We start from the raw sequence: 27313 nt of genomic DNA, 5'->3' as shown, positions 1-27313 counted from the left end.
CAGCGTAAAGCAAGCCCAACCAAAGCAAGGGCTTCGAGAGAGGTCGGGGACGTTACCTCTTCTTTCGACCCACGAAAGCAGGGTGATCGCCATTAGCACCCATCCCTTCATGTGCTGACAGATGTTTGTTTTTAAGGGAAACAGAATTTGCACGACCCCTGTGCACTGTTCACCTATTTCTCTTAAAAATGAAACTATAAAACACTATTACCTCAAGCCGTAATTTGGGATGGGTTGGCAGGCATTCCAGGCCACGGTGTGGCACACCAGAGAAGGCACTGCAGAGGTTAGTGCGGGTTGTGTGTTTTGGCATCGTGAATCTGGAGTTCTGGGGTAGGATTGGGCACAGCGTGAGGGGAGAAAGCAGCCTGGGGTGCATGGTGAGGGGCATCCATGGCTGACTCTCTGGGGAGGCACAGCTGGGCAGCTAAGAACACAGTAGTTAAAGGGAGATCCCACGTGTGCTAGATGTATTATAACCATGTAGATTTAATGTCAGTGAACATTTACTGACTGAACATGGCTGCAGCTCTTGGTGTCTAATTCTTGAGTCGGAGGAAAATAACCGCCCTGGTTGCATCAACTCTGATAGCTGCTCTTTCCATGAAAAAGGGTAACATCTCTAAATACTGAAACATTTTCCTAACCTCAAGAAGCTTCTACTTCATAAAATCTATTGTTATTTTGATATTATAAAGAATAATGTGCCCAACCCAGAACAATTTAATGATGGCATAATCCATCTTGTATTTCTGTGCCTGCATAAACTAATTGTGCTTTGGGCTTGTGCTTTATATTCACTGAGCTCTGTGGAGACTTCTGGTAGTCTTGTAATGTACAGCTGGAGTACATTAATCTGTATATCATTCTTTATATATACTGTAAGGGGTTAGAAATGTGAGGCGGACAAGTGATGGATGATTATTTTTAACAAATGCCATTTTATTAAATTGGAAGTTTCAATAAACGCCTCACTATCTCTACACTGACAAGGATTTACCTGCCTAAAATAAACTAAAGGAAACACTCTAACAAAGGATATCTGGCCCTCATACTAATACCCAAAATACATAAGAAAATATATGGCAATTCACAATAAAATTATTGCATTTGCAACACATTCAAAGGATGTTTTGATAACCTGGGTGAATTCCCCTTCCCCGGGTTTTAAGCTGGATTCAGTTCCAACGTTCAACAAAACGAAACCAGGACATCCGGGTTTGTAATAAAGTTCCAACACAGTTCTTTGAAATGTCAGTTTGTCAAAAGAAAGTTCGAACAATCCAAAGCTCAACAAAGAAAAGATTCTTCTTCCCCATCAAATGGATATTTTATAGTTCATCAATAGGGTCAATTATATGCTTGGTCAAGATGTTTTGTCACAATTAGTATCGGCTTCCTCTCAGCTTTCCTTTTTTTTTCAAATAATTCTTTGATTTTTCATACAACATAACATTTTTTTAAACTCCCCTCCCTGGTTCCCCTCTCCCCTTCCCCTTCTGTCATGTCTCCACCTTGGTCCTGTGCTTTTTTATTTCCTCTTCCCTCTTGAATTGTCCTTCTCCCCCCATTATTGTCCTCTTCATGGTCCCTTCGCTGCTCCCCCTGTTGTCCTGATGCAATGTTCCCAAAACGTTGTGGAGGGTGTGTGCTTTTTTGATTCATATTACTCTCAACAGTCTCATTTTCCTCGGGCACCAGGCTCCACTAGAGTCTTTCTGTACGAATTTCATAACCAGGTCCCAGTCTGCCAAAAATCCCTGGTGATCCCCTTGTAATGAGTAGGAAACCCATTCTAGCGCCACAAAGTACCACACCTTTCCCACCCATTCATGTTCTGTGGGAGGTTCCATCACTTTCCGCTTCTGTGGCACCCCTAGAGCTCCGACCATTGCTAGGATCACATTTACCGTGCATTGCGCTTTCAATGGTTACTCTTCTAGAATCCCTCCTAGGCCCAAAATAGAGAGACCTCTACTGCCCTTATCCTTGACCGCCAGATGATCTCTATCGCTGCCTGGATATTTTCCCCGAACGGTTGGATAAGGGGGTCAATCCCACCAGATATGGCTCCATGTCCCTTCTGCTCTGCACTCCCTCCAGCAGGTCTTGGGGACAGTATGGACATGTTTGGGGTGTTTACCAGGGTGAGAAGATGCAACTGACACATCATCTTTATCCATATCTCCTGTAATTGTATCGATCTAGAAAGCTTCAGAATTTCGCTCTGAGTTGTGACCACTGTTCCTCCTTGATCGGGTGACCTAACAAGTCTTCCCAATACGCCATATAGTGTCGTTCCTCCCCTTCTTTGATGTGCCCATAAATTTCCCCTACTAAGTATTTGTCACCCGGGTCTAATATTAGACATTTCTCAAAGGGCGTTAATTCTCTTGTCGCAGCCTTCTTAATGACTGGATTCAATAGCTAAGTGTCTCAATTGGGTATATCGAAACCTTTTCCCCCTCTCTGACCCCAAAATCTGCTTTGCATTGTATAAAAGAATTTAATTTCTTTGCCATTAAACATGTCCCTTATCCTATGACATCCGCTCTCCTGTCATTTGCCAAACCCTGACCCCTTGGCCTGCGGGGAGAATTGAGAATTGTGGAATAATGGGGTGAATGGGGACTGATAGGTAGTTAGCCCTGCTTGTTTTATCGCTTCATCCCAGGCATCTCCTACCAGAGACACTATTTTATTGCAATACATGTTGTGTGGCCTGTCCCTTTTCGGTTTCCAGAGCACCTCCCCAGGTGACCCCCACTTGCCCCTGCCCACCCTATCACTGCATTATCCATGTCCCTCCAGATCTTTTCCCGGTCTTCCCTTAGCCAGTCACTAATCATTTTAATGTGTGCGGCTAAATAATATGCCATAAAGCCTGGTTTTGCTAATGCCCCGCCCCCCCCCCCTTATTTCTTGGCATGTTCATCACTCGTCTCGTTACTCTAGGCTTTTTATGGCTCCACATGAAAGTAGAGTCTTTGAATAGCTTGATAAAAGGATTGAGGCACTTTTGTTGGGAGTGTCATAAAATGGTATAGAAGCTTCGGGAGGAACATCATCTTCAGGACATTAACCCTTCCTGTCCAGGATATCGTTAACCAGACCCATTTATTTAACATTTTCTTGATGGCGTCTAGTAGAAGGGGGTAGTTGGCGGAGAATAATGTTTCCATATTGTTGGTAATTCGAACCACTAAGAATTTTATAGAGTTACCTGCCCAGCTATACGGGAGGGATTTTTAAGTTCCAGTTCTTTATCTTCTGGTATCGTCAAGTTTAGCACCTCTGATTTGTGTATATTGGCTTTAAGGCCTACCACTGCCCCATATTGACCTAGCTCACTGGTCAATGCCCTAAGGGAAGTTTTTGGATCTGTGAGAGTAGGTAACATCATAGCCGCGAATGCGGCCACTTTATGTTCCCTTTCCTCCAAAATGAATTCCTGTTATGTCCATCTTTGCCCTCACTGTGGCCAACAGCGGTTCCAGATGTATTGCGTATAATAATGGGGATAAAAGGCATTCCTGTTTTGTCCCTCTAGTTACCCGAACAGACCCAGACAGGTGACCATTTATTGTCAGGTGCAGCAATGGACTAGCGTAATTCGCCTTTATCATAGATATACATTTAGCCCCCAAACCCATTTTACCCATAGTATGGAACAAAAACTGCCACTCCACCCTGTCAAAGGCTTTTTCAGCATCCAGGGCAATAAGAAGGGCCGAGATATACCAAATGTGCAATCCTCCGGGTGTTCTCACCCGTAAAGCCTGATTGGTCTGTATTAATGAGTTTTGGAAGAAGCTGGTCCAGGCGTGCTAATATTTTTGTATATATCTTTGCATCTATATTAATTAGTGCAAGCAGCCTATATGAGCCGCAGATGGTCCAGGTCTTACTGGGCTTTGGCAGTAATATTACTTTTTCCTCCTCCATAGTTGGCGTGAGCCTATATCCTACCCCTCACCCCCCGAAGCCATTTAAGAGTTGAACCAGATGAGGGATTAGACTTTTCTAAAGGCTTTTGTAGAAGTCGGCTGCAAAGCCATCTGGACCTGGCAATGACACTATAGCTTTACGGACTTCCTCTGTTGTAATATCGTGTTCTAGCTCCTCTTTCTCTTGTCCTGATATTACGGGTAGGTTGCATATATCCAAATATTCTATTTGGGACCGCTCAAGAGGATTGTCAGATTTGTAGAGTTCTTTGTAATAATTGGAGCATTCCCAGAGTATGTCATTTATTTCTAGCTCTCTCCCTCCTTCCATTGTAATCTTTAGTATGGTTCTAGATTTTTCCTCCTTTCTTAGTTGTCTTGATAAGAGACGGTCAGCCTTGTTTGCTTTTATGTAAAACTTCTGTTTGAGGTATAACAATGAACGCTCTGCTACTTTTGTTTGTAAAATTTCCAATTGGCCTCTAATCGCCCTATATTCCCTCCCTCATTTCCCCACTAGCCCCTACCCCCATAAGCCCCTACTCCCATACAGGCCATAACTTGTTTTAATTTCTCCCCCAGATCCCTTTCTAGAAGTCTACTCTCTCTGTCTCGTCAGGCCTTTATGGCTATAATCTTTCATCAAATAGTGGCCTTAAACGCGTCCCACAGCATAGGCTAGCTGGTATCCCCCTTTTTATTAAATTGAAAGCACTCCTTTATACCAGCTCGTATCTCCTCTTTCAGAGTCTCATCTTTAAAAATGTAAGTGGGGTATCTCCACTTCCATAGCCCCGGGGACCCTGTTTTCATCCTTAAACTGAAGGATACGGGAGCGTGCTCCCACTTCAAAGTCCAAGACAAAGCCCAACAATGATTGTGACAACTAAATGTAGTCGATCCTGGAGGAGGTCCAATGAACGCGTGCGTAAAAGCTATACCCATTCTCATTGTCCCTCTTTTCCATGCATCCACCCTTGCCATCTTCACCACCCCGGCAAATCCCTCTAGTTTGATCAGCATTGCCTGAAGAAACCTATCTTGACCGGAATTGGGGGCATATATGGTAGCTAATGTGTAAACCTCCCCATTTCCCTGCAGGACTAAGGCCAGGTATCGCCCCTTAGTGTATTTCTGAGAGTTCCTCACAGTAAGATTAAGACGGTTTCCGAACTGCTATTAACACCCATCCCTTCTTACCCGTATCGTTGAACTGGAAAATTTGACAGACTTCCTGTATCCTAAGTTTGTCACTGACTTGTACATGTGTCTCCTGCAGGGTTAGCAAGTCCAGCCTCTGCCCGTTTAGAGATCGTGCACGTTTCTTCCTTTTCATGGGAGAGTTTAATTTATTTATGTTTAATGAAGTGATGGTTAACTTGTTGGCATTAGCCTTTGTCATGACAGTTCAGGTTTGTGGTGGTAGCTATGTCTACATAGGTCACGTTCTTGGGAACTCCCATACCTCCCTCCCTCACCTTCCCCCTTTCCTCCTGCCCCCTTTGCCCCCTCCCCAGCACCCCTTGCTGGGTGGGCTCAACCAGCTTCTAGCCCCCCCTAAAACGCCCTCACGGGGATTGAGCCCAAACTGCTTCCCAGCCTTGTCAAATGTGGTGTGAGAAACCTGAGGGTATTCTCACAAGAAGACCTTGAGAATCCCTTATTCAGGTGGCCTGGGATGGGCTGATGCTTTCAGATCCCAACCCTGGTGGTGGACAAGCGAGGTAGGATCACCTGGGTAAGGGAACCCGGGGTTATGCTTGGGGGGGGGGGGGGAGAGGTTGGTAGAATAGCCAAGGTGTGATGCAGTATTATACCCAGGAAGAAGTAGAGGAGGGTGAAATCCCTGAGGCCTTTGCTGGGTGTACCACATCTACCCCCCTTTCTCCCATTAAATCTCTCCTACATTAATCTACCGACCCCCTCCGTATATAACAAATCCCTTAGGATCGAACACCCCGTTCCATTCAGAAACTATCTCTCATAATTCCTGTTTTCCTGTTCTCTATCCTAATACTCACGATCATTCTCCTCCACGTCCCTCTATTCTGTCCCGAACACCCTCTCTACTTGGACTAAACACGATTGTTCCTACAATACACCCTGTTCCTTTCACAATAACCATCCCGGTCATTCCTATCAATCTCCCCGTTCTGAGGTCATCAAACTTCCTGATATGGGGATTGTAATAACCCTATAATACCTCTTCCCCATCCTGCCGTGTAGGATATGCTGACTCTTCATCAAACCCCCCAGCCCCCCCTTTCTGACCTAAATACTTATTCACACTGTAGAAAACAACGGACTAACCCTAAAACTGTTTACCTGACATGTCCCGACACAAGTACACAAGGGTTAGGCAGAGTCGGGCAATTAACCTGAATCACGCACACACACACACACCTGACGGCCCTTTCCTTTCCCCACAGGGATAAAAGGTGGAGCACAAGAGCAAAGGATGAGCAATGCAGACCACACAACGTGCGAGCTAACTGAGAACGGCAGTACAAAAGGAGGCGAAAGACGGCGAATACCAAGAGGAGAAGTAACCTTGCCCTTGCCTATCAAGGCCTGTGAAACCTCTGCAGACGGAAGCATAAGACCGTGAACAAAGGCCAGCGTGTGTTGCGACAAATGTTGATGTTACACAAGACCCTCCTCTGCTGATAGCCAAGCCAGGGAGAGCCGCTGGTCTCCGTGGTATCAACTTTGACTCGAAGGAGAGGAAAGCCAAGCCGTTCATCACAGCCGGTGAGTTGAGGGGGAGTTGATAAGAAACCGGGCTGTGTTGAACGAAAAGTAGTAGACAGATAATTTGAACTTTGGAAAGCATAAAAGAACTTTTGAGAAAGTGAGGGGAAAGCCTGCAACAGAGGCGTCTGGCACCACGTGGGTCCTCACGCCGAAAACACTGGGTGATTACCCAAAGGTAGAGACTACCATAACCAGAAGGCCGTGGGAAGAGGCAAAAATAGGTCAAATTGGTCATACAGGGGTCGTGTAAAATCCTCTGTACCGTTGAAAGTCTTTGACCGACAGATGATTGTGAAGAAAGTGAAGTGAATCCTGCATGGTGAAGAAAAGCCACAGTGAACCCGAAGGAGGGAGGCGTACGTAAAAAGGGGTCCGAGATGGAAAGAGGGATGTAGCATAATGGGGTTCTTTAATGTAGGCAGGGACCAGTCAGGAGGCAGGCAGGTACAAATGGAAGTAGGCTTTATTAGTTTCAGGGTACAGTTATGAAGAGGGAGTAGGAGCTATAAGGTATGCATCTTACTTCATGCAATCTCCCATCCTGAATGCTTAACTGCCATTCATGGAATCCTGAACCAGCAGAGTTCCATGCTTACCTCATACATTCTACTGCCTGCATCAGTGCACTTGATGCAGAGCAGTTATATCCCAACACAAGATACTACAAGGGAGATCTGGGGTATCGCCCAAAGAGAATTGTTGGTAAAGGTCGGCAAGAGTGAACCCGGTAGAGGGAAGCCGACAACCCAGGGCAAAGCCCAAAGAACTGTGTTTCGTGAAGTTGTCAAGAGCGAACCCAGTGGAGGAATGCTAACGACAAGGTGCAAAGTCTAAAATCCCATAGTGAACTGTTTGGTAAAAGTTGGTGAGAGCGAACCTGAAAGAGGGAAGCCGACAACCAAGGACAAGGCCCAAAGAGCTGTTTAAAAAAGACATTGAAACCCGTGAATGCAAGAAAAGCCACAGTGAACCTGAAGGAGGGAAGCAAACGAAAAAAAGGGATCTGAGCCCAGCCGAGGGAGATCCAGGGGTGGAAAGTTACCACCTAAAGTTAGATGAAAAAGGAACTATCTTGTTAATTTGTTGAATAAGTTTGAAGGCTCAGCACCCAGAGGAGGGGGACCCCCCTGGTGAAGCCATCACCCAAAGTGTTCTAAAGGGTCAGCACCCAGAAAAGGGGGGGGCCGGGGTGAAGCCGTCCCCCAAAGTACATGGAACATAACTTTGTGTTTGTTTGTTTGAATGCATCAGGCCCTCAAAGGCAAGAGACATTTATTGAAAGGAGACTTAACCGTCGAAGAACCGGATAGCGGAAACAGAACTGTTAGCTTGTGCTTAGAGGGCTTGAGTGTGTGCTGTGCTCCAAGGTCTAACCTTGTCCCGTGCTGAAAACAGGGGAAAGGTAGACCCCTGGTATTCACATCCTGATTTGTGAACACTTCTTTCTTTATTGAACCCTATACCACACTCTTTCTGTAATTAGTTGTAAGGAATTGGCAACCGGTTTTTCTTAGAATAGGCCATTTTATTTTGACACGACGCCACTAGGACTGCCCTATTTTTCATTTGATGGTCGATGCTTGCTCTCATTTTAGATTTAGGTTTAGTTTAGGCGTTTTCCTACACAGCATTTATAGTTAAATAAACACCCTTGAACTCTGATCACTTGTCTGTCTACTGTTGTCACCATGAGTTCCTTACAGCGGGCTCTCCAAAACCCATATCGAGATCCAAGCTCCACCCCCCTCCACTCCACCCTTCCTCCCCCGGCACCACTGTCGATTAGCTGTCCTCCCTCCTAAGGCTTATCTTGTGTAGTGCACTAATGTTTTTCCATCTCGGGTAGCAGTGGAGTCATTTGAAGGATTCCCTGGTTCCGCTGGCTTTCGATCTCTGGGCCTACTCAGTCATGCAGGGGCCCTTTTCTTCCTGGAGATTTTTGAACTTCCCATGGTCCATTCCCATGCTTACCTTTTGTTCAGACTTTTCACTGGTGGTTTGTTACGACCCTGTTTGTCTGCGTCAATTCCCAGGATTCTCGCGCCTTCGTCACAAGATGAGATGCAGTGTTCCTGCTCTTCCCATTCGAACACCAATCCAAAGGGATATGTTCAGCGTTAGCGAGGTCTTGTTCCCGCAGAACACTCCCTATCAGACCCATTTTTCTTCCTTTTTTAAAAACATATTTTTATTGGCATTTTGCATTAGTAACACTACACACTCCCTGTACACCCCACTGTGCATATAACATATTTCACATCGGAATAGAGCCACGATTTTACTTGTCATTTTCCAACCTTTTAAGCATCAATATGAGCAATTCCCAATATCCACAAGTTCCGAGGACAATAAACCGTATTATAATCTTTTTGAAAAAAGTTCAACACAACATTCCTGTCCTTGGCAAAGTTATCATTTATCTCCTTGTATTGAGTATGTAATCGATTCCAAGGCCACACATTTCCACACCTTAGAAAACCATTCTTTCGATTTCCATTTTTTAGCTATCACCAATAGAGCCGCCAGTTGCAATACAACGTAAGATTTTTGAATATGTTTAGGTCTATGTTGAAAGTTCTGTTCAAGCATCACCAGCAAACACGACTTTAAAGACCTGGGTTCTTGTAGAGTAAACATTTGAAGCATACATTTATTTCTCTTTCCAATAGTTCACCAACCCAGGACAATTCCACCAAATGTGTATCCAGTCCCCTACCATTCCACACCCTCTCCAGCATACATTGGAAGCAGTTGGTTTCATTTTCCGAATACGATACGGTGTGTAATGCCACTGAAACATTAATTTGTTGGTACAAATGAATGTTTCTCCCTTATGTGGATCGATCTGGCCAGTTTAGGCATTGCCAACCATAATGTTTTCCACTCTTCCTCAGCCACTGTCTCCCCCAGTGTAAGATGCCAACGTTGCGTGTAGCCTAACCGTGTCTTAGGAGTGACATTGGCCAATATTTTGTGAACATTCAAGAGAAGAGATTTACTTCCAGGGTTGAGGCCAAAAATTGTTCAAAAGGCGTGAACTGTCTAGTTGCTGCATACTTCAGCGGTGGGGCTAGAATGCAGTGTCTAACTTGGAAGTATTGAAATCTACTTGTTTCACAGAGGGCGAAATCCTCTTTGCATTGGATAAAAGATTTTAGATCATTCCCCTAAAACATGTGTCTAACTCTCCTACAGAATGTTCTTTTTCAGTCGACAAAAGCTTTCAGCTCTAAGCCTGAAGTGAATTGTGGATTGTCAAATAAAGGGGAAGGATATTTTGTCAAATGCTATTTCTTAACAGATATATCCCAGATTTCTTCGACCAAGTTTGTAATTTTACTTGCATGTAAATTAGGAGCGGCGGTTTTGTCTGGGCAGCCACAGTTTATCTCCTATCTGTGGGCCTCCTAGCACCTTCTCCATCTGTACCCACCTCTTCCCCGAGTCCTCCATAGATAAGTCCTTAAAAACTCTTACTCGAGGGGCTTTGTAATACCGCAAGAAATCTGGGAGACCCAACCCCCCCCCCCACATTCCCCTTTTGAGTAGGAATCGTTAATGTACGTAGGGCCAGTCTAGGATTTGTTTTGTTCCATATGAATGCAGAAATTTAGAATTTCCGATTTGGTCATTTATTTTTAAACTGCTACCTTTCCAAACTTCATAAATTCTCTGGTTGTAGGTTGTAGGGTATTTACTGGGTCGGACGCTAGCAAAACCAGATCCTTTGTGACAGCCATGATTTTATTTGGGATTCCCCCAAAGTTTACTCCGTATAGCATCTGTCTGTCCGACCCTGGCAAGCTATGGCTCCAACTAAAGAGCATACAATAATGGAGAGCGAGGGCATCCTTGTTTGGTCCCCTGCTGGAGTGGAATAGGAGGGGATAAGTGACCATTTATCAATAATCTTGCGATTGGATGTTTATAATTGACCTTCATTTTATCAATGAATTTTGGGCCAAACCCCATCCTTGCCTAGATGAGAAATAGGAACGACCACTCGACACAGTCTAAAGCTTTCTCTGCGTCTATAGATAGCAGAACTTCTGGGATCGTACTCTTCTCTATTTTCTCTAAAATATGGCACATTCTCCTGACATTATTATAGTCAAAATATACTTTTCAAATTTCACCTGATAACGTTCCTAGATGGCACATGTACTTGATCAGGGATCACTGTGCAAAACATACAGATTGTAATGTTGCCCTTTTGTAATGTATTCTGCGTTGGGGAGGAAGTGTAACGTTGGAAATGAAATCAGAAAAGTTTGAAACAGTGCACGGTTATATGCATTTTACTGTCTAATAATATCCTTTGTAGGATTTACTTTCATCTTGCAAGGGAACTGTAAGTATGCAAACCTCATACTCTGGACCAGTTGCAAAGGAGGAAGTTATTGTAGTCGAAGTTCCAGCATCTGCCTTTAACACAGTACTTGTTTTAGTATGGATGAAAACAGCGAAATGGAACCGAGACAATGAGATGCAGACAATGATACATATAGAGAGACACCCGTACATGCCACTTAGTGTAAATAGCCGATAGCATAAATAAACTTTTTCATATTATTTCTAAGCATAACACATCCTCTTAAAGGACAAGTTAAATAAAATGACTTGATAGGCGAGTGAACTTGCTGTTCACTCCAGAAAAGAAAATGATGCAGAATCTCTTGCTTTCATTTTCAGTGCATTGTCATAAAGTGGTACAAGGTGAAATTAAAGTTGTACTAGATATGTGGGCAGATCCAACGTTCGGGAATATCACTTTGTGCATGTCGGGAGGGCTCACCGTTGGGAGACTGGACGTGTCGGTGGTTTTGTCACTTGTGAGGGTCTGTGCTTCCATCCGTGTGCTCTATGAAAAAAAGGGACATGTCAAGCAAACAATTATGAAAACATTATGCTTCTTTTAAAGGGCACTATGGCATTGTTTTTCTAGTGTTCATAATTCCATGATTTATTAGAGGCTCCAGAAAGCGGGGACAGATGTAGTATAGCAAAATGTAGTATAGTAAACATTCAATACAATCTGGTAAGTATGCAAACTTTAGTAAGACACATTTTAAGTAAATATACACCGAAAGCACCAATCCGTTCATGAAGTTAACTTTTGAATACCCTACCCTAATTAGATAGAGATAATACTTATTTATGCAGATCATCTTCCAACATGCCAACAAACTCAGCTAATTCATCATCCAGGACTCACCTGAGGGAGGGGGTGCATAAATTGAGTTGGAATTGCATTTGGAAGCAATTTACGAAAAAATCTGGGTCACCGCTTTTTGTTCGTACATATCGTCGGTAAAGTGCAGGCTGCAGATGCGGGATCGATTGGCCCTCACGTCTTTCAAGATATTATGTGCTCCACTTTCGATCTCGTCCACCGGAAAACCACAATATTTAACCCATCTTCTTATAAAATCAATATCCTTTGGGAATGTATGCAGGACTGTGCCTGTACTTTTGGCATGGTTCCTAGAAGGGCAACCGAAAATCATACAAGCAGGCATTCTTGAAAAGTCTATAAGATCTGTATAAAAAAATATAAAAAAATAAAAACAATTATACTGTATGCATGCGATTGGTGGAATTATATCATAGCTTTCTTAGTCAAAGAAGGAAAACCTGTGTAACCTAGTCGAATGAACAAAGCAATAACTTTCTTACAGAATTGATTTGGTATACTGCAAATCGTAACGAGTTACTCGTCCGTTGAATGTACTATCATGCATCAAAAGGAAACATGCTTACAGACATGGACCATGAAAGATGCCATTCTATTAATTACAATGGACATTGATGCAATGTGCTATTTATCGATATCAAAATACTTGAAACATTAGGCAATGGTGAAGTCATTGAGATAAATGAACATTACAATACTGGGTACATTCGGTGGAAATAAGAAAATTTGAGATCAGCAAATCAGCAATCAATGAATATAGAGAAGTAAATGGGTCACCGATCCTTACCTGGACGAACAAACAAGCTGATTCAGCAAGCAGGGGAGCAAGTAGCCGGGGAACAGATAGCATGATAGAAATACCTTGCAGAGCTCAGAGATGTTCTCCTGTAAAATGTCAAGGTGTTTATAAAGGATTAGAAAAGTGGGTGTGTATGTGAATGGGTGACGCGTTTGTGGCGGGGTTTTGAAGAGGGGGGGCCTGGAGGCACTGGGTGTAGGGAGGCCATGAGAACAACGGTCACTGTGCAGAAGAACCCTTTTGAAGTGTACATGGTGTTTGGCACCTTTGGCCTTTCCCATCCTTCCAGCCCCCTTGCGAGCGCAAGACCACAGGTGTGAACTACCATTGATATTGGAGGGAGGAAGGATGATGGATGGGACATGAGGCGAGCGCAAAAGGCCCGGAATACTTCTGAAGGGAGGCACACTTATGTGGATTGCAGTGGCGGGGTCTTGAAGAGGGGGATCTGTAGAGACTGGATCTGGGGAGGCCATGAGAACAAAAGTCACTGTGCAGAAGAACCCTTTTGAAGTGTACATGGTGTTTGGTACCTTGGCCATTCCAAGCCACCTAGTACCAGAGTGAGCTATAATGGAGTGGGGATGTTTTTTATGTGGACAAGGTGAGCGTAAAAGGGCACCAACCATTCTTTTATGTCCCTCATAAACGAGTGAGCGTGTTCTTGATTCACTGAAAAATTGAAACAACTATTTGTATATGCTCATTTGTATTTTATTTAGTTTGGCGATGTTGATGGATACAAAAAAAACTACAAATTGTATACTTGAGGTTGCAGTACAGTGTGTGAAAATCTCCTGTACTATCCGCTGTCAATGGAGAATTTTGTGCGAATTACTCCATTGACACAGGCGGGTATTACTCGTTGAACACGGAATCCAAGCCTCCCATAAAGCCACCATGTAAAGGAACGGTAGGCCACAAGCCTGTAACCCTTGTGGAAGAGAAACATACATACTGTCATTAAATGAACCTGGTATGTGTACAAACCTTACTTGAAAATGCACCCTCTATTCTATGGCATAGTTGCCCGTACAAAAGTTACTTCATGGATAAATGAACTTGGGCTTTGAAGTCTCGACACATTACAAAAGTGAACACCCATCCAATCCATAACGTTTGGGCGCACAGAGAAATATTGTTTCTTAGTTGAATGTGAAAAACACGTAAAATGAACACTCTGATTTCCCAAAAGCATGAGAAATATATTTAATTTGCAGACTACATTAATTTGTCAGTGATTGATCAAAGAAGTTACGACAATATAGGAGACAAACATGAAATGTTAGTCTTCTCCGTGTTCAAAATGACATCACATGTAGAGTACACTTACTCGTTACATGGATTGTGAGGGCGAACTGTTGCGCGAAGTTCGTGCATAAGCACCATCATAATCCTCAAAACGGACCTTGTGAGGCAGGCTGCCTTGAAGTCGTGCAGCTCGGTAACACATAGCAGTGGTGTGTCTCCTTCTGATATGTAGGCCAAGCATCCAGAGTTTCCTTGGCAGCAGCAGTTCTCCACCTTGGTTGGCATGACGTCACAGTGATTGCAGGTACACCATGTGGAAACGTCTTCAATGCGACTAGGCTCAAGCTCATGATCCGGTGATTCATCTTCCCAACTATCATTCAATTCACCATTGTTTCCGCATCTTTCTCTTTCAATTACTTCCTCCGGGGAATACTCAGGCTCGTACTGGTAGGGCTGTGTTGTTGCGATTATACAACATTTTTAAATGAAACGCAGAGTGGGGGTCGGGGTGGACATTTCTGTTGCTTTTTCTTTCCTCCCCCGTTTCCTTCTGGGTCGTTATCAGTGGTTACGTCCTCAGCTATGGCGAGGACTCCTTTTAGATTTTACCCACGCTGTAAGGGCAAATTTCCGTGGAAGGACAAGCATAAGCGGTGCAACCGCTGCTTACCCCTCGACCACAACGAGGGCAGCTGCGCGGCCTGTGAGCTCCTTTGACCAAAAACTCTGAAGGAGTGCAGGGTCAAAAGGTGGGCAGCTTAGGCTATGTCGAAGGCTGATTCCTCGCCTGCTGCCGCCGCCGACGAGGAGGATAGTGATAACTCCATCTCCGTAATGGAGGTTGTTGACCTCTCAACAGAGCGCTCTCGCTCCGGCGCGTCTGTCCCCGGCCCTGAAAAGCACGGCTCCGGCACTGCTTATGGGGATGTACACCCCGGCGACACTGACGGACACAAAAAAGTCACTAAGCACACAACCAAGGGCATTCTTCGAGTAAGTCGAAGAAGGCCTCGGCGCCAACGGAGACGCCGACACAGCCGGCTGCCTCCACCGAGCGTGAGGGTCGGCAGCCCTCCCCGCAGCCACGTGCGCGCCTAGCGACTGGGCCGTCTAGTACTAAGGGCTCTACCACTAAAACATCATCCGTCGAGACGCCTCGGAAGAAGGCGGCCGTCGACGGCAAGGTTCCGGCTACGCCGAAAACTACTCCCGACCAGCTCCCGACAGAGAGGATGATCAGGGAAATCATAGCAAGGATAGTCTCACAGGACTCTCAGAAATGGTTGGTGCAGGAGTCACTGAAGCCCGCTCAAAAGATCAGGGACACATTGAAACATGGTGAAGGTACATTGGAACCTCCCCCTAGGTTGAAAGAGACTCCCAGACGTATTTCTCCAACAGGGGACCCACAAGAAGGGTTCTCAGAGGGCGACGGGGTATCTCCACCACTTTATGGGAGAGATCTCGACACTTGGAGGCAGAGGAGCAATCGTTCCCACCACTAGACTGTTCTGGGTTATCCCAATGGACTAGGGAAAGATTTGAATCCTGCATGAACAGGCTGGATAGGTTTGTGTCCACTTCTGAACACTTGACACCTAAAAGACCAAGGGAGGTATTACCTGAGGACCCTAGAGCCAAATTCCCAAGACTCTTCGACCCACAGGAGGAAGAGTTAGACACATATGACCTCACTGAAGAGGATCCACACTTTCAGGAAGAGGATGAGTTTATAAATACTGAGGATATAGAAGACCCTGCAAGGGACTTTGAAGAAGACCCCGACATGGGTGAGCCTTGGCAGTCCCCAGGGGCGTCAACAGACCCTGATGCTTTTGATCTGGACTCTTCACAGATTACGCCTGTTAGAGAACCTTCACCTGTGGATGATCAACCCACATTCAATGCCATGTTACGCAAAGCGGCAGCACACTTTCAAATAGATACAGGGGAGGCTACCCCAGACGTCGATTTTGCTGAAAGAATAATCAAAGAAAAGCCACCTGCTAGCCAAGCCATACCCCTCTTCGCCTCCATTAAGAGACGCATCGTTCCCTATTTATCTACACCTGCCTTAGTTAGAGGTGTAAACCCATGGATCGAGAAGCTTTTTAGCCCCTCACCCTCAGATCCTTTATACATCAGGGGTCATTCCATACCAGATTCTCTGGTGGTGACCACCACGAGAAAGCAGGCGGGGGTTCCACTGTCCACCAGTGAGGCACCTCCCGATAAGGAGGGGAAAAAGCTCTATGCTCTAGGGAAAAGGGTTACATCCTCTGCAGCTTTCTCCACACGTATTGCCAACAATACCACTCTGTTGGCTAGTTACGCTGATGCATAATGGAGCCTATTGCGCAAAGGTCTACAAGAAGTCCCTGAGCCTTTTCGTACTTGCTTATTGGCCACCGTCACAGAGGGCACTCACGTCAACCAAAGCATCATCAAGAATACCCTAGATGCTGTGGAAACGGCTGGCCGTTCTTTAGTCCAGGGCGTACTCCTTAGGAGACATGCATGGCTCAGAAACTCGGGTTTCAAGCCAGAAACACAAGTGTCCCTCATCAACAAACCCCTTGAAGATTCCAACTTGTTTGGCAAGACCGCTGATGACGCATTGGAAACAGCTAAGAAGGAGCACGAAACATTAAGGACCCTGGACCAAATCACGAGACCCCCTAATAAGCGCGGATATGGCAATAAGCACTTTTTTCGTGGCCAACGACAAACTCAACAGCAATACACCTCAACCAGCAACCTCAGGGAACCAGTAGTTATAACACGCAGTATGCTCAAAGAGGACACCGTCGAGGCAAGGGAAGAGGTTGGGAACCTACTCCTAGAGGCCCCCCAGCCAACACCACCAAATGACCCGAAGATTCGGGTCCCCTCCCATGCATCTCCGGTCGGGGGCCAGTTAACATCTTTTCTGCGAGCATGGGAGGGAATTACCACAGACCGTTGGGTACTATCAACAATAGCCCACTGTTAATGCATCGAATTCAGCCGGTTCCCGACATTTAGACCTCCAAAGGGAAGACGTCTCACACCAGAACACCTTCTCATCCTTCTTCAGGAAGTAGAATCGCTGCTGGAAAAAGGAGCCATAGAGGTGGTGCCTCTGTCACAGGTAAAGGAGGGTATTTATTCAGTGTTCTTCCTTGTACCCAAAAAGGATCTAACCATGCGCCCTGTATTAGATCTGCGCCCAGCGAACAAATTTGTAAAACCTCAAAAATTTCGTATGGTGACTCTGCAGTAAGTAATCCCCCTGCTCACACATGACAACATGGCAACACTAGACATGAAAGATGCATACTTTCATATTTCAAAGTTGTCAACGCACAGGAAATACCTCAGGTTCATGATAGAAGGCAGACACTATCAGCTCAAAGGGCTACCCTTCGGCATAGCCTCAGAGCCAAGGCGATTCAAGAAGGTACTGGCAGTGGCAGCGGCTCATCTACGCAGGTTGTCCATTCCGCTCTATCCTTACCTTGACGACTGGCTCATAACCGGGGATTCTTACGTGAAACATGCTTCTCAAATACCCAAAAGACCATAGACCTCTTGTTCCACCTGGGCTTCTCCATCAACGAGAAGTACAGTCTAGACCCCAGCCAAGTCAAGCAATTCCTAGGGGCTCTAATTCAAACAAAGGACGGCCTCGTCTTCCCCTCCAATGAGAGGGTCCAAAACATGCTGTTTCAGATCCCTCAATATGTAGCCGGTCGAGAGGTGACGGTACGCAAAGCCATGCGATTGCTAGGAATGATGGTGCCATGTATTTATTTGGTACCTCACACGCGCCTGCGCCTAATGTAAGAGTGGCTCAATAGCCAGTGGTGTCAGGCCAGCGGACAATGGGACGATCTAGTGGTGGTCTCGCAGGCCTTGGTTCTCTCGCTGCGGTGGTGGTCGAAGGAAAACTTTGTGTTGGGGAAACCCTTCGCCACTCCCGCAGTGGATGCCACTCTAACCACAGACGCATCCCTCACAGGATGTGGGGTTCACCTACCCCATCAGACTGCACACAGAGTTTGGACTCCGAGTGTGGCGTCCAAACACATAAACCTGCTGGAACTGCTGGCGGTCTTCAAAGCACTGAAGGCTTTCCAGACACACCTTCAATGGAAGACCGTGCTGGTCCTCACAGACAGCACCACGGCCATGTACTACCTGAACAAGCAAGGGGGTACTCACTCTACAGGACTGTCCAAGCTGTCACAGAACATCTGGAAGTGGGCTCTCGGACACATGTTCCTGTTCTCACAACATGTACCAGGGGAACTCAATCTTCTGGCAGACGGTCTCAGCAGAGAGTTCCCTCTACCCGCAGAATACGAATAGCGATTACACGAAGACATCGTCGCCAAAGTTTTCGCAGAATGGGGTTTCCCAGAGATAGACCTTGTAAGAGGATTCAATTCAGCACTACAGCCAAGTCAACGCCTAGTCTAAAATACTGAATGGAAACCCTTATTGATATATCTTTATGTCCAGTTCATGCGTTCTGGATGACTACCCCTATATAACACCCCTCCCTTGGAATCCCCCTGACCCCACTGAGCCAAGAAGTAGTTCTGTTTTGCAAGTTAAAAAGGTTTAATTGATAATTTAAACAATATATATTATATCACGCTTTATAATAAATTAATAATTGGATATCACACTTAATCTGGTATGATAAAGATTAACAACGGAGAATCTGGCACTAGCACACTTCTTGATAATCACTAAGGAGTTGACATGAAATGGATAAGATAGCAACAATACTTTTATGGTTTCAAATGGATGCAATGTGGAAAGAAATGCAGTACAGAAAATAACTTGATAGGATTTCAGCAAAAACAATGTAATCACTTTCTTGTACAATTCACCCCCCCCTTTTATGCAATGCAAGGAAATGGAAGAAAGGCACACAGTTCTCAGAAATGCAATCAACTGTGATTCAGTTCACCCCAGCAAGCTTAGACTACAGAAGTTTAAAACACAGGCAAAAGTGCTTTAATATGTGCTGGCAATGATATGAAAAATATGCTAAATTGCTTTTAATTCCCTCTAGAGGTTCAGGGTGAGTGGTATCTAGTTAATATTAGTCCAGGCTCACACTAGCAATGATTCAGGGATGATTAGCAGGTTAAACGAATTTCTGGCAATGAAACTGCTGTTTTCACACGTGGAGAAATTTGCAAATCGCGGTAAAATTCGCGAATGCGTGTTCCGCGATTGCGGTAAAACTATAAGGGGTAGGAATGTGGTTCTTGGTGCGATTAAAAGCTAAGATTCTAAGCTTTCAGATGAAAGTTACTGCAAGTCTCTAAGACAAACGGTCGCGGAGATATGAGCGATTTAGTGAAGGTCGTTTTTGGTTTTGCAAATTTTAAACGCAACACTTTTTCAGCTTTAAAAATGATGGCAGAATAACACAATTGCTAAGCTGCAGTTCTACTTAGATTAAAAATGGATTGAATTATATGATTTTAACTAAGAGATGTGTTCTGAGTTTTGCTGAGTACTCACAAGAGATTTTGAACCGGAAAGCGACTTGGTCACGGGCTTCAGTCTGGTCAGGTCTTCCCGAGTTCCGCTCACAGCGCCTGGCCTCTGGAACTGCTCACAGCATCGGGGTCAGCACTCTGGATACAATGGCCTGGTCTCTGCTAGGCACCGGTTCTCTGGGTCGGGTCCTGCCTTCTCTTTGGATATTTCTGTCACCGGGTTCTTGCAAAAGTTCTTGGCAAAATTCAGACGGCGTCAGCCGGCTGTCTGAAGAGTTCAGCTGCAAAAAGATTTTCAGGCCTGTTGACAAATACTCTTGCTGGCAGTGGCCTTTTTGGTTAAGGTTCTGTAGTCTCTGTTTATCTTGGAGTCTAAGTGTTGGCTCCTTGAAGGTTGATGGAGGTAAGTATGGATTTTTCCGGCAGAGCGTCCCGCTGCAGATGGAAATGAATGTCTCTACCTAAGTTTCAGTGGTCCATTTATATGTTCTGCAAGTGGGTGTGTGTGTTGGTCATAACTAAACTTGCCCCTCTCACTTGTCATTGGTCCAGCTTTCATTTCTCCCCTGATTGGGGGAGCTAAATTGTGTCAGAGTGATGTCAGCCATTTATGATCTCTTGGAAAAAACACCCCTGTCATCTGTGCACCCAAATCTATATATGATCAAAATACATATTTCACAGTTACACAGTTGTTTGAAATTACATACCCATGTCACATATCACATGAGGTATACTCTGTCCCAAATCTGCTGTTTCTAAGAGCTTGCATTCAAAAATGGCAACTTTTAGCACTTTTTAATGTGCTAAACAACATTGGATCTTCATTAAATTTTTATACAACTGTTCCTCACATATCTACCCACATACCAATGCATTTTCGTTTGTCTAGCTGAAACAGGGAGTCTGTAATATTAATAAACAGCAGGGTTTTGTCCCAGAATATCCCACAATTTGGAGTTTGGGCTTGAATTAAAGGTACATTTTTTAAATTAAGTCTCTCAAAGTTATACATTTCTGTCATTTGATTACAAAGAGTTATCAGTGTTTTTGTAAAATATATATTTTACTTTCAATTCAGTCCTCAGAGTGTTGGAGTCCGCCTCCAAGACTTGGGTGGGTCAGTCACATGCATCCTCTGGCAGGCAGGCCTTTGTTGACAGTAAAACAGTAAAAATCAACATATTCCTTTCAGAGGAGAGGGGCCATTGTGTGGTCTCTGGGAAGCTGACATCAGGAGGCCAGGGAGCCACTTTGCATTTAATTAACAGAACCCTGTGATATCCTGGCTTCTTGTGTTGAGTTCTGAAGTGTCAAGAGTTCTCAGGACAGGCAACCCCTTTGAACTTTTGATGAAATGAGACCCCTTTCTTTGCACTAGACAGTTTTGCAAGACAGCTCTCCTGTCAGAGTTTAGACCGCTAGTGCCGCCTTGAGGATTTTGTTGGTACTGCATGCAATTTTGGGATCTTTCTTGGATTAATGCATTCTAAACAGGAATGGTTCTTACATGGTAGTAAATCCTTGCTTAACATTGTTTTGATGGGGCTCCTTACAGTAAGATGGTTATGTGGAACCCCACAAAAAGGGTTGAATCTTTAAAGTGGTCCAATGAGTCACGATTTCAGCAATTTTTTGACATCAGTAACAGTGGATTTTGTTAACAAAGACCTTTCTTTACACTGGTGGGTGGCAAGTTAGGTAACCATTTTGGTGTGCGCACAACTGCGCAGCTCTCCTGGATTCTGGGATGAAATGATGGGCGGCGACAGCGCATCCCCATCTTTACCCACTCCAAAGATTTATTTTTGTTCTGGGGTAAAATGATGGGCAGCGACAGCTTAATCCCCACATTTACCCCGTCTAATGATTCCACATGGGTCAAAACCCTCCACAAACCCCCCCGCCCGACTGCGCTTTGACTTGAGTCGAGGGGGAGTCGGTTGCAAGGGAGGTTTTGAACCCTGGCGCTGGTATGTCCACATTATCTTCTTCCAATTCTGTAGATGGCACAGTTCAGCATCTTCCTCTCCATCCGGTACTGATCGATGGGTTCGCCTCGTCGGTCCTGATGGGAATAGTGAGCGGTACCCCGAGCCCATTGCGTCTCTGCTCCCGGTCTCCGGATCGTCCTCCTTGGCCAGTCTCAAGGTCTTCTTTCTCCTAGGACGACAAAGGAAGAGCGGCAATACCTACTCATAGACGTTTTTCCACCACTGTTGAGATAGTGGGGCAGCATATGCATTTCATCATAACGAAACATTACATTCTTATTTTGAAAAAAAAAACAGTATAACTAAGAGACAGTTTCATGCAAATCACAATATTTTAGAGACTAGATGTGGTATGTTTTATGATTGGAACTGAATTAGTCTGAGACAGTACCCGCTAGGATTCCAGAGGATTCCTCCAGTTGTTGCAGAGCGTGCCTGGGATGGCAACACTTCAACTGGTTTATGTGGACCCACTTGTCTTCCCCCGCTGCCAAAGGACCTTTGGGGATGTGGATTTTGTAGGCCACAGGGGAGATCTTGTCGATGATCTCAAAGGGTCCCTTCCATGTAGGCAAAAATTTGCGCTGCTTGGCCTGGTTCCTTTGGAAGTTGTATAGATAGACCCGGTCTCCCACCTGATATTCCTTCCTGGAAGTCTTCAGGTCATAGTGGGTCTTCATGCTATCAGCCGATCTTTCTAGATTCCGCTGAGCATAAGCAAAAGCATGTTGAAGGTGTTTCCTTAAATTCTCCACATACTCATGAGTAGTGGAGGCATTTATCAGTGTCTGCTCTTGGGTCCTATAGAGCAAATGCTGAGGAAGTACCATCTTGCGCCCAGTCATCAACTCAAATGGTGACATTTTGGTTGCAGATGAAGGGTAGATCTGATGGCCATTAGGACCAGAGGTAATCGGATATCCCAACTTGGCCCAGAATCTGCCACAAACTTCTTTAACATGCTCACAATGGTTCGGTTATATCTCTCTACTGCCCCAGAAGAAGCTGGTCTGTAAGCAATGTGTAGCTTTCTCTTGACCCCCAGTATCTCCCACATCTTTGTCATTACTTCACTGGTGAAGTGGCTACCCCTGTCTGACTCAATCCTTTGAGGTAGACCAAAACGGGGAAATATGTGGTTAATCATCAAGGCAGCTGCAGTTTCTGCCTTGCAATTTGGGGCTGGGAGACATTCCACCCACTTGGTGAACAAGCATGTGACGGTCAACATGTACTTATTCCCCCTAGCAGAGCGAATCACAGGGCCTACAAAGTCGATTTGCAAATCTGACCATCGCAGTGTCATCCCCCGCTTTTGGAGAGGCGCACGGTGCGTGAGGGATGATGGCTGAAATTGTGCACACACAAGACACCCCTTCAAGTATTGGTCAAGGTCCTGCCCCATGTGTGGCCAGTATGCAACCTCTCTTAAGATTTCCAATGTTGTGTGAAACCCCCTATGACCGGCGGTGGCCGCATCATGGGCGTGACTTAACATCAGGCTTCGGAATGAGGTAGGAACCACCCACTGATCGTGGCCAGCTTTGGATTTCCTTACCAGCAAACCGTCTTGGATTCGGAACATTTTTGGACATTTCATCAACACTCTTAGATCCTCTTTCCCAGTGTAATCGGTATCCGTCAGGGGAAAGTTCTCAGGGTCCTCAAGGTGTTGGTAAAATTTACCAATTATTGGATCCCCCTTCTGAGCGGTAATCAAATCAGCATCAGGGGTCTCCTTACTCCATTGTGCAATTGAAAGGTTGTTGTGAGCATTTGTCTGGGACCTAGTGATAGCAGTGACCTGGATTTCCCCCAACAGGGACTCAATCTCAATTAGATCCCCTTGGATGGCCCCGGTTTTGGCCAGCTGATCAGCTAAGTCATTTCCAGTTTTGTCTGGTCCCTCTACTTTGGAATGACCCTTGATCTTTTTCCAATAGATGGTCATCTCATTCGAGGTGACCAGATCATCAATGTTTTGGATCAACTTCCCATGTTTCAAGGGTTTGTTATTAGCACATAACATGCCTCTGGTTTTCCAATTAACCAGGTGCTCCACGAACCCGTTCCGTACATAATCCGAATCTGTGATTATGACCAGTTCGCGGAGTTGATGCTGGACTGCAGTGAGGATGGCCTGATGCACAGCCATCAATTCTGCCACCTGACTATTTCGGGGACCAATTTTGTATCCAGCGGAGGGTTCTGGGAACTCATTCACCCATGCATTCCCTACGCCGGCCACCAGTTCTTTCTCCCCGTTGTTGTCAACATGGTAAGAGCATCCATCCACATACACAGTGGGCATTCCCTCACACTTGTCTTCTTCAAAGACTTTGTGGGGGGAATTAAGGTATGCCTCCATGTTGTCCTTTATTTTTAGACTTTCGTCCTCGAGACAGTTTTCTCTGGCACAATCATGCAAGTCAGCCAGACCTTGCGCGAGGGGACTCTTCTTGTTTTGGCCATATCTGACCTCCACAGGAAAGCCTTGCATTGACAGAATCCAGGAAGTAATTCGGGAATTACTCACATTTCCGGCCCGGATTCTGTCACTTTGGAGATATTGCAGAGGCTGGTGTGGAGTCTCCACTATGACGTGTTCCCCCTGGATGAACGGGCGGTAATTCTTCAATGCCCACACCGTTGCCAGGAGTGCCTTCTCACAATCGTTGAATTTTTCCTCCACAGAGGATAAAGTTTTGCTCGCATAGGAGATTACTTTATTGACCTTGTCATGCTTTTGGTATAATACTGCCGTCAAGCACGTATTAGAGAACCCCGTCTCCAGGAAGAACTCCTTGTTTCTGACAGGGTAAGCTAGGCAAGGCGCTTGTGAGAGGCTTCTCTTGAGTTGTCTTACTGCCTCGGCTTGTTCTTGACCCCATTCCCACTTGACCCCCCCTTCAGGAGATGAATCAGGGGTCTGGTGATCTCTGCGTAGCCCTCAATGAACTTTCTGCTGTAATTAGTCAGTCCAAGGAGGCTCCTTAGTTCCCGCAGAGTTGTGGGGTCTTTCAGTTTCTGAAGTGCTTCCACTTTCTTTTCCTGGGGACAGAGACCCTGAGGAGTAATCTCATGCCCCAAGAAATTAACACGGGTTCTACACCACTGTGCTTTCTGAAAGGAAAGTTTTGCTCCGGCGGCCCTCAACTGTGTCAGAACATAACGATCTCCGCTATGTGTTCCTCTACAGATGAACTTTTGATGAGGACATCATCTACATAAGCCAGGTTACCCCTCGCACCCAGGTCGGGCATGGCCTTATGTTGGAAAATGTTAAATTCATTGCCGGAGTTGAGTTATCCGAAGGGAGTCCGGGTCCATGTATACTGCTGGCCCCCAAAGGTAAAAGCCAGCTTGTATTGGTCCTCCCTACTGACAGGCACGGTCCAGTATCCATTGGTCAGGTCTATTGCAGTGAATACCTGTGACCCCTGAATCTGAGCCAGCCCTTGGTCAATGTAGGGCAGAGGCCATCGGGAAGTATGGACCCGTTTGTTGAGCTCCCTGAGGTCGGCGCAGAGTCTCCACTGGCCGTTTGGCTTCAATATTCCCAGCACTGGATTATTGAAGGTGCTGTGGACCGGACGGATTATTCCCCTGGACTCAAGGTTCTTGATTATTTCAGTAAGGGACTCCATTGATGCGAGAGGCAAGTGATATTGCTTCACAAACACAGGAGGCATGCCAGGGTCCGTGGGGATTGTTGTTGTGTGGATGTCGGTGCGACCACAGTCCTATGAGTCTACCGCAAAGAGATCTTGGAAATCCAAGAAAACTTGTTTCAACTTTTGCTTTTGTTCCAGAGTCACACAGGCATCAGCTAGGTTGACTCTCTCTTCCACCATCTGCCTGAACCTGGAAAGACTTCTGGTTTGGCTATCTCCGCGGCCTCCTCCAGCTGGGTGGAGAAGTCCCTGGTCAGAGTGCTGATTTGGACCGGAGGCTTCAGGTGGGAAAGGCAGCCCTCATGGACCTGGAAAATCACCTCATCCCTCCTGAAGTCACAAGTCACATCTTCCTTACCATAGGGGCAGGAAGTGTACACCAGGAAGTTCCCCCCATGCCGGGTAAAAATCCTGTCTGGTGTTGTATTGTCATCACTGTCACTGTCAAAACAGTCCTTGGGGATTGGTCTTAACAGTTCATTTACTAAGTCGATGGAGAAATGTCGGTCATCAACCGCCATTCCAATAATGGTGCCTGCGGCTAGAGTAATACTCTTTAAGTCGCTGTTATCCACCTCTATTGGAATGGTGTCATGTTCTATGTTGACTAATGGAGTTGGGTTTACCCCTAACCCTTGCTGTTGGAGAGAAGCATTTAGATGTATGTAAGCATCAGGGTTTTTCAACTCTTGTCCCCTTTTAACTTTCACTTCCAGGGAGAATTGTCGGGTCCTTTCTGGGATGGTGACTTCCTCTTTAACCTGAATTTCAACGGCATAAGGTAGCAATTGAGCTGACCTAAATGCTTTTTCTGGATCATCAAAGCCCATGGGATTATCCGCTAATCGGGACCAGGCTTTGAAGTTTATTAGGTCCAAACTAATGGCTAAGCGATTGAGAATGTCACTGCCTAAGTAAAAGGCGGCAGGGACGTCTCGCACGACCCAACAATTGTGGACTATGCTCTTGTTGCCAATGGAGATTTTGAGCATACACCTGCTTGGCAGGAGATGTTTTGAATTGGGTGCTTCCAGGTCCATTTCCCATTTGTCTATCAGTTTGAATGTGGGAATGGCTGGATCTTTTGGGAGTTGGCAGAACATGGCTTCGCTGATGAAGCTCTTACCGTTGTTCACACACACTCGAGCGAGAACAGAGTCCTTCCCATCATTTAACTGAACAGGGATGAACAACTGCTCTCCAATTTGCTGAATATCAGCCAGGCTCTGAGCTGATTTCACATCTTTCTGGACTATAGGAGTGGGAGTTTCTGATGGTGGATTAGTATAGAATCTCAGAGTGTTTCCTTCCAGCGTGGAATACCACCTTAAACTGGAAGGAAGGTTGATTTTCAGAAATAGAGAGGACCCCCCATCACCAGTCTGTTGTCCTACTGCTATTCCTGTCACGTCTGGAATTTGGTTGTTCTGGAAGTGAAATTCTACTTGGTCAGATTTTTGTTCAACCATGTGGCAGGTGCCGTTTAAACTAACATGGTTGACACTCTGTTTTAATTTTATTGGTCGGCTAGTCTGGGTCCAGAGGACCTTGTTTACGCAATCTATTAGGGGTGACAACCTTCTCAGGAGGTCATTCCCTAGTAAACAAGGGGTGCCCTCTGGGGTCACAACTATGACCGGGTGTTTCAACTTATGTCGCCCAATTTTAATGTCCAAGTCTGCCGTCCCCTCGACGGGAATTTCCTTCCCGTCAAAGTTCTGCAGTTGTCCAGGAAGAGAGGTGAGAGGAATTTGGTAATTCTCTCCCCTCCCTGCATTCAGTTCGTCAAAGGCCCTTCTGGACAGAAGGGTAGCTTGAGATCCAGTGTCCACCAGTGCCGAGATTGTACCCTGTCCCTGTACTTGTACCGGGGCATAATATCTTCACTCCTTCTCCTCAAGGGGGCACACATAATGTACATTTTTGGACAATTGGTGGGCTAATTTTCTGGTTTTGGACATCGCTAGCGAAGAGATTTGGGCAGAATTCTGTGGAGAGCCTTGGGAATCTGAAAGAAAAAGTTGGCAACTGGAGATCAGAGCCATTGTGGGTTCCCCTGGTTCCAGTTCTGGGCCGCCCCACCCTTTTTGGAGGCAGTCCCCAGGATGGGTTTGAACCAGGGGATTTTCTTGCTGTTGGTTCTGGGATGAGATGGTGGGCGGCGGTAGCTCAGTCTCCACATCTCCCCAGTCTGGA

The 27313-nt window shown here is 45.6% G+C and overlaps 1 protein-coding gene across 1 annotated transcript in view; it reads left to right on the top strand.

The window, feature by feature from the left end:
- SUMF2 (sulfatase modifying factor 2) overlaps nt 1–27313 on the top strand; it is a 236291-nt gene that overhangs the window by 97510 nt on the left and 111468 nt on the right. The gene's annotated exons all lie outside the window — the stretch shown is intronic.

Source organism: Ambystoma mexicanum, chromosome 9, assembly GCF_040938575.1.
Source record: "Ambystoma mexicanum isolate Mex_15411 chromosome 9, UKY_AmexF1_1, whole genome shotgun sequence".
NCBI classification, from domain to species: domain Eukaryota; kingdom Metazoa; phylum Chordata; class Amphibia; order Caudata; family Ambystomatidae; genus Ambystoma; species Ambystoma mexicanum.
This window is presented reverse-complemented; position numbering and strand designations above follow the sequence as displayed.